Raw genomic sequence first — 8,371 nt, forward strand, 5'->3', positions numbered from 1 at the left:
TTGACTCCTTCTTTCTCATCGATGCCTATTAGTCTCACATTGTTCATCTTTGCATCATCTTGCAGGTAATGGATTATTCTTTCCTGCATCCTCGTTGTTTTTAAGAGATCCTTTCTTACCTTTTCACTAGCTGCACCAGCATCTTCGTGATCTGAAACTGTGTCTTCATTTTCACTTGTACGGTTTTGCAAGCTTGTGATTGAGATTTTAACTTCCTCTCTATCTTTTTGACTCTGCTTCATGTGATCTATTTGTTTCCTGTATTGCTCATTCAAGGATTCTGTCATTTTTCTAATCTCCTCTATTTTTTTTCAATGTCTTCTTTAGAATGAGTTATAAATTCTTTTACTGCAGTGCTTTTTTCAGATTGGGTTTCCTCTGTATGTTTCTGTAGTTGCTTCTTCAGGTGCTATGAGTTCTGAGAATTCTTTTTTTATTTCAGAAAAAGAATTGCATTTTGAGTTCCTCTATAACTTTCTGCTGTTGCTTATTTATTATTGACGCTCTTAATTCATGCATTTGAGCCGAGCTAGTGTCCTCTGCACTTGTTCTGGTTGGGCATTGGGTTCTCTCCATATGTTTCTGCATTTCATTCTTTACTGCAGATGTTATTAATTCAGGGATTTCTTTTTTTTATTTCCAATGTGAGTTCCTCTATACATTTCTACAGCTGTTTCTTTATTTCAGAAACTGTTGATTCATTGCTTTCAGCTTTGTGATTCCCAATTTGTTCTGTGTTAGTGTCCTCTGCACTTGTTATGGGTGGGCTTGGGTTCTGAGGTTGCATTTTGTTCCTTCTCATCATTTTGTATAGCACTGTCTTCTGACCTTTGTTGTAGATCTTCATTGTAGTTATAACCTTCGCACGTACTGAAGTTCAGGTGCAGATCTACAAAGTTTGGATTTATCCAGCCATTCCTGGCTTGGGTCTGGCTGCTGTGTTCAGCTCCTTCCTGTTACTGCCCTTGAGGGTGATCCTGTTGTGACCCTCTGGCAAGACTTTCTGCTTCTGGACTAGCTGGGTGGTTCTATCCTCTACACTCTCTGCACTGATTGCAGCTGCAGGGTTATACCCCAGGCCTGCATGCCAGGCCTGAGATGAGCCTGGAGGGGACAAGGTGGAGTAGGTGGGAGAGGCAGCTCTCCCACACACTCACCGGGTCTGGGCTCAGATTGGGTCTATGGGTTCTCGGAACGTGGCAGAAATTCCTACTTGGCGGCAGGTTGGGTGAGATGCTGCGCAATGGTGGGGGGGCGTCCCAAGGGGGTGGAAGAGGGTCTCACCCACGCTGCTCCTGGGCTGGGACCAGCAGTCCCAGGGGCTTCATTGATGGTGTGCAATGGCAGCAAGCCAGGGCTCCCAAGGCCCCTCCCCTTCTAGGGGACGGAGATGGAAACTGTGAGGGGAGATTTTCAGTGTTGGAGCCGAGCTGGGCACTGTTTTCTACAGCATGGCCTCTCTGTCCCTCTGGTGTCACTGGGCTATGGTGGTGGAGCCACTTACTCCTTGGAGGCTATGTGGATCATGAGGTCCACCATCCTGTTTCTGTAGCCGAACTCATTGTGATACCAGGAAATGAGCTTGAGAAAGTGGTCATTCAGGGTGATGCCGGCCCCAGCATCAAAGATGGAAGAGTGGGTGTCACTGCTGAAGTTGCAAGACACAACCTTGGTGTAGCCCAGGATGCCTTTGAGGGGACCATCTGATGCCCACTTCACCACCTTCTTGATGTCATCATAATTAGCCGCTTTCTCCAGGTGGCAGGTCAGATCTGCCACTGAATGTTGGGAGTGGGCACATGGAAGGCCATGCCTGTGAGCTTCCCATTCGGCTCCAGGATGACCTTTCCCATGGCCCTGGCAGTGCCAGTCGATGCAGGGATGATGTTATGGGAAGCCCCACGGCTGTCACAGTCTTCTGGGTGGCAGTAATGGCATGGGCTGTGGTCACGAGTCCTTCCACGATGCCAAAGTTTTCATGGATGACCTTGGCCAGTGAAGCTAAGCAGTTGGTGGTACAGGAAGCATTTCTGACAATCTTCTCATTATTAACAGCCATCACAAACATGGGGGCATCGGTGGAAGGGGCAGAGATGATGACCATTTTGGCACCACCCTTCAGGTGCGCCCTGGCCTTCTCCATGGTGGTGAAGACACCAGTGGTCTCCACCATGCACTCAGCACCAGTACCACCCCACTTGATGTTGGTGGGATCTCACTGTTGGAAGATGGTGATGGGTTTTCCATTGATGACGAGCTTGCCATTCTCAGCCTTAACTGTGCCAGGGAACCTGCCATGGGCGTAATTGTACTGGAACATGTGACCATGTAGTTGAGGTCAATGAAGGGGTCATTGATGGCCACAACATTCGCCTTGCCAGAGCAAAAAGCAGCCCTGGTGACTAGGTGTCCAATATGGCCAAATCCATTCACTCCAACCTTCACCATCTTGTCTGGATGGCTGATGGCTGCACAGGAAGAACTGCTGTGGGTGGGCTTGCAGGAGCAGAGAGCCTGAATGATCTTTCTTAAAGGAAGTTATGCCATGTCATATGACGTGCAAGCAGTACTCAGTCATATCCACAGGTACTAGTGATTAGAGTATGGAACCTTGGGGGAAAGGCACAGAAGTTCTGTCTACTGTAGTGCCCTTGTAACATAGGGTGGGAGAAGACACAACAGATTAATTTAAAATTTACTTTTTATCTTTGCCTTCTTGCTTTGCTTCTCATTCATTTAGATTGTCTTTCTTCCTGTTTCCTGAGAGTAGAGATGTGGCTGGAGGCAAATTGGAGATTGGGTATGATTCTGATATTTTCTTTGAAGACCTAAACCAATGAGGATAGAAATCATTAGGTATAGAACAGAAGTATTCTTTGAGCACGAATGTGGCAGGATTCTATATCATGCTGGAGAGTATCAGTAGAGTAGCAGGTGAGCATGCATAGGGCAAAAGCCTGCATCCTAGGCAGTGCTGTTAGGACACAGGCAGGTCCTTGAGCTGAAATTTCCGAAAGCCTTAAGCAGAGGTCTACAGTGAGCCTCCCAAAGGATTGTCCTGGGCATGCCACAGAGAGGGGCAGTTGCTGGCACAAGTTCATGAAACTTGTCTTCTTTCATTAGTGCACATTAATTATAGTGTAATGGGTTTTACTGTGGCATTTTGCATATTTATGTAAGAATCTCTGATCATTTCTGGACCCATATTACCCTTCCTTACTGTTCCCACTCTTCTCTCCTGATGCTATTTTCTTCTCTAATAGTCTCCATATCAAGCAGCTTTACGAACTATTGCTAATAATCCTCTAATGTTTGTAAAAAAGACTTTCCCTTTTCTGGTTGACAAGGAAAAATAAACACTTAAGATAGTTGGTTAACTCGAACTACCAATGTTAAAGATAGAGAATACTTTTTTTTTTTGTGTTTTCCACAAAGGTTAATCAATTCTAAAGCCACTGACTCTGTGTCCTGTAATGCTGGCTCCATTCTATCTCTTTAAACTCTCTTGGGCCAAGAATGAAGTATCTTGGGAATCTGGGATAGAAGTAGGAATTATTTGTATTTGAATCTAACAGCATGAGCTTACTGGTCCTGCTTTTAGCTTTTGGAATCTATAGTAATCAGCATAGTGTTAAACCAGTTGGTAGTAAGAAAACTGTACAAATCTTGATAGATTACAAAAAGTACTTCTTTCTTTTTTCTCCTTCTCCACATCTTTCTTCCTCTTTTTCCTTCTCTTTCCCTTCTTCTCCTTGCTTTTGTGCTAGAGATTGAACCCAGAACCTTGTACAGGTTGTTATGGCTTATGTCTAGATGTCCCCAGAGAGCCTCATGTGCTTATAAGTGGACACTGGGGAGTGACTGGATTATGGGTGTGTGATCCCAGATTAGTTCAGTGATTGATTAAGCATAGTTCTGGGTGTGCATGAAAATTTACTGAGTGGGAAGACACATTCTGGGTGTGAGTGGTATCAACCACTAGGCTTGTTGCCCGGATGGAATAAAAGGGAAAGAAGAAGGAAGACCCTGCTGCTTACTGACTCCTCTGCCATGGCTGTTTCTTATCTGCTATGACCTTCTGCCCTGTTGCCCTGGCTTGGAGACAGTGGACTATGGACTGAAACTTTTACAAGGCTTGAAATAAGATAAATCTTTACTCCTTTAACTTGTTTGTAGGTACCATGTATTTTTTCCCAGCCATAAGAAACTTACTGAGTGCATTCTCTACCACTGAGGTACATTTCAAACCCCACAAATTAGGTCTTAAATATTGTATTCATGCATCTCTTATCAACCATGACTCTGCATTGTATAAATTTCATTGCAAGACCTGGACTTTAGAAGGTGTGACTATCTGGGATGTGCTAACCTCCTGATAGGACACAAAAATGTGATTCTTAAAACTTCTTTTTGAGTGTGGTACCTCTCTCGAGATACCGTGGTACCATGGTACCATCTGTTTTATTGTGCAAGTAAGACATGTAACCAAAGATGATGTTCTTAGGATAGAGATAGATAACTCATGAGAAAAGGTGCAATTATTTTTTAAAAATGAAAATCCATTATAAACCCTGCTCCCTCAAGACATGCTAATTGTTCCTAGAACATCTCCTGCAATGATTTTATAATCCAAATTAAAACTGTCATTTCTATTTTCTTCTGGAAAAGAACATTTTCTTCATTTTTTTAATAATTCATGGTATCAGGTACAGTATTTCCGTTTTAGAAAATTTTGTTTGTTTTACAATTGTTTGCATGGATTTTAAAGCACACTGCTTGCGGTATTTCTGGGTTGTGCTAATTTCTCTCTCTAGGACATTCCTGGGTGTTCTCCTTTCCTGGAAGATGTCAATGACCCCAAGGCTGACTGGACCAGGGTGCCAGTGCAGATTCAACAGCTGCAATAGCTGCGAGCTCTTCCCCGCGTCTGTCTCCGTTCACAGTTTATTAAGCAAGCAGCAGGAAGATGGGATCTGTGAGGCTCACGCTTAGGAAATAAGATGGAGTTCACTGGTCTCCGTTGAGGTTAATGAGCTCATAACTTCTTCATTCTTTTTGTTTTACTTTGTTTATATTATCTTTGCAATCTTAATGATTCACATAATTGCACATACATTAAAAATTAATTTCAACTCAGAAATCTTGAGACATACAATAACTGTGCGCATATCTGAGAGGAAATTTGACTCAGAAGGGAGTTACTTCAGCTCCAAGACACTAGGGAATGGATACAAAAAACTGAAGTCGAAAAAGCCAAAATTTGAAATAAAAAATGCATCAATAGTGTAATTTAACAGCCAGAAGAACTTTGTGAGTAACATATTACCAAGAAATCACCTGATGAAGACTTTTAAGCTATTATTTTATTTTTTTATTTTTATATATTTATTTATTTTTTTTGTGGAACTGGGGATTGAACTCAGGTCCTTGCGCTTGCCAGGGAAGTACTTATTCCACTGAGCCATCTCCCCAGCCCCTAAGCTATTATTTGAGATTTAGTTGAAGTCTCCTTACTTTGTGTATTTTCTGTTACCTTTTTAATATTCAGATTTTGTCATCCAAATATGGTGTAACTTTCTTTTAATTAAAATGACTTCAAAATACATCAGGCAGCTTAAATAGGTAGAAGTAAGTGTAGAACATTTTCAGATTTCCAATAAAAAGGTTTTAAGAATTGGGTGATTGAGAAGTGAGGAAATGGGGGTGGGGAAGCAAAAGGGAGGAAAGACAATGGCTACATTCTTCGTACCCATGAAGAGAGTTGGAAATTCTGTCTTCTTTTGTATGTGAACATCACCTTAGGGTGTCAGGGACTCCAAGGCCAAGGCACCAATGTGCTTGGGCTGTCACACAGCTGGGTTTTGCCTGGTCTTTGAGTGCGGTTGTCCTAGGCACTCTGGATGCCACACCTTCCCCTCTTTCTGTTTCCTGAATCTCCTTCCCCGTATCTTAGTCTTGTAGAAATCCCTGTTCCTTTCCAGATGCTCAAAAGGAATTCTCAGTTTTGCCTTTGGAGGCAGTATTTTCTGCATAGCACTGAGGCTGTTGGCATCAAAGTTGCTGACTTCACATGGCTGGCATCTTGCTAACACCCTGAATGCATCGAAGATGGCTCAAATGTGCAGTGTATGTTCACTTCTTTTTCTTTCAACTGGCAAATGACACTACTTTGTCATTTGATACCTGTTTCTTGTAGGTGTCATAGATGAAATCATTCTAGAAACTGAATGCTGCATGATTCTATACCAACATATGAATCAAACAGCATGGCTTGCTTTTATTTGAGCTGTTATGAAGACAGCCTGTCTGTCTGCATTCCAATAGATGTTCTGCCTTTATTGGTATAGCTTTCCTGATTTTTTTTCTCTTTTGACAGGTCTCCTGGAATCATAGAATTCAGAGTTTCCTGTAGTTTAAGTGTTTTTGTTGTTGTCAACCAATTGATTCTCTGATAATATCTTGATTTTGTAAACAATGTGAGTGCTGTATACCTTCATAGGGTTGTCTTGGTGCTCTAGTTTATATTTTTTGTGTTTCCAGCAGGCTGCAGTAATGATAAGTATTATGTGATTTCCGTGGTTTTGAAAATGACAGTTAATGGTGGTGCATTTATCAGGCCCAAGACCGGGTAAATAGAACTATTTATCCAAGTGCACATTATCATGAGCCCAGTAGTACCAGTGACAGGCAACTTTGGAGGGTGTAATGAGGTTTATGCTACTGTGTGAAATGTGTGAGGTTGATAAGATGTTGCTTTGTGAGGCACCGGGAAATTAAATTGCTGAATGACACTAGCATTGGTAGGATTAGGTCGGCACCGTGGGCTAGTATCCGAAGGCAGGAGCACAGTGTGTTTTATAATCAGAAAAATATAACACATGTTATGAATATGAAATTTAGCATATCCTTCAATTATGAGTGAGGGCAAAAAGCCACTGTGTTGATGGCATCTGTGGCACTGTCGTCAACAGAAATCACAGATGCCTTTGCACCACATTGCAACTTGCAGGTATTTCTAAGCATCATTTCTAATCTATACTACCTAAAATTATAGGTGTGATTAGACATATTTCTACCTCTCTACATAATGCATTATAATAGCAGCTCCTTTCTGTGGATAAAATGTTGCTTTTTGTACTTCATTTTCTTTATGATGGTATTTATTTTATTTCATGTATTTAAATACATTATTCTGCAATCATGTCCGTGGTAGGAAGAACGGGAGCCTAGACTTTGTTAGATGGCCCCGTTCTTCCCAGACCACCATCCAGTTCTTTTCTCAAAGCTCTTCCTCCTCTACCCCATCCTGCAGAACTATTAAGGGTTTTCCTCCCCAAAGGTGTGCCTTGCCTCCCTGCCTGCATCTGAGCATACCCTTTCTGCAGCCATGCTGGCCTGTTGGAAATTTGAAATTTATAAGTGTGATTTAAAACAGGAAAATTAAGCAGCTGAAGAACACTGGCTCAGGAAGCTTGTGGTGACATATCTCTGAGATCCACATAATGCTAAGTGACAACTGCCAGATTACAATATAGTTCAAAATAACTAGTATATATCGTCCATTGCAGCCGTCATTCAGATTTACATCTGCATTTGTAAACCCTTTTAAGAGATGGTTCCTTGCAAAAATGCTGGCATTTAGGAGGTATTCAATTAATGTTTTTTAAATTGAATTCCAAATAAGAGACAAAAGCAGGTTTGCAGAGAAATTGAGACCGTGCCTGTTGCTTAGAGTCCTGCTTTAGCGGCTGATGTTGTCTGGATGTTGGTGCTCCCCACCCCTCCCAACAACGCGGTCGTTAGAGACATGTAAAACAAAATGTTCTTCTGAAATGAAAGCCACAGTGACCTACAAATAAACGTGATTGTACAGCTATGTTGGAACATTATTGAACCTATCATAGTTATGGCATCAACTGAAATAAATTGGTTCCACACTAGATTGACAGCTGTTCTGATGCAGCTGCTGCTTTTCCCAGAGTAATTACAGATATTGTTTTCAGAGTATGGTGTCAGAAGACAAGTTTATTGATTTGAATGATATGACATCACCTTTGGAAGTAAGCAGTTACCATCAGATTTCAGATGATACATGGTTTTTTTCCCTCATTCTTTCATGGCTGTATATTTTATTATTCCAACGATGAGTATATTTAAAGGATGTCAAGAAAAGCAGAACGTTTACTACTCTCAAAGCTTGTGGGTATGGAAAAGAAGCGAATGGTGTTTCTAGTGATTTTTAAGCATTTGCTATTTTCTGCTGAAAAATATGTTGGCAGAAGTTGTGAATATTTGTGTACCATTGTGTTATCTTATAATTTGATCTTTGTTTTCATTTTCACTTGTAAACATACTAACTCTTGAGATAATA

At 41.5% G+C, this 8,371-nt stretch overlaps 1 pseudogene; it reads right to left on the bottom strand.

Moving 5' to 3' along the window:
* Positions 1-1,500: 1,500 nt before the first annotated feature.
* LOC101591558 lies at positions 1,501-2,448 on the bottom strand (annotated as a pseudogene).
* Between the last annotated feature and the right edge of the window lie 5,923 nt (positions 2,449-8,371).

This window comes from Octodon degus, unplaced genomic scaffold (assembly GCF_000260255.1).
Source record: "Octodon degus isolate 3935 unplaced genomic scaffold, OctDeg1.0 scaffold00102, whole genome shotgun sequence".
NCBI lineage: Eukaryota > Metazoa > Chordata > Mammalia > Rodentia > Octodontidae > Octodon > Octodon degus.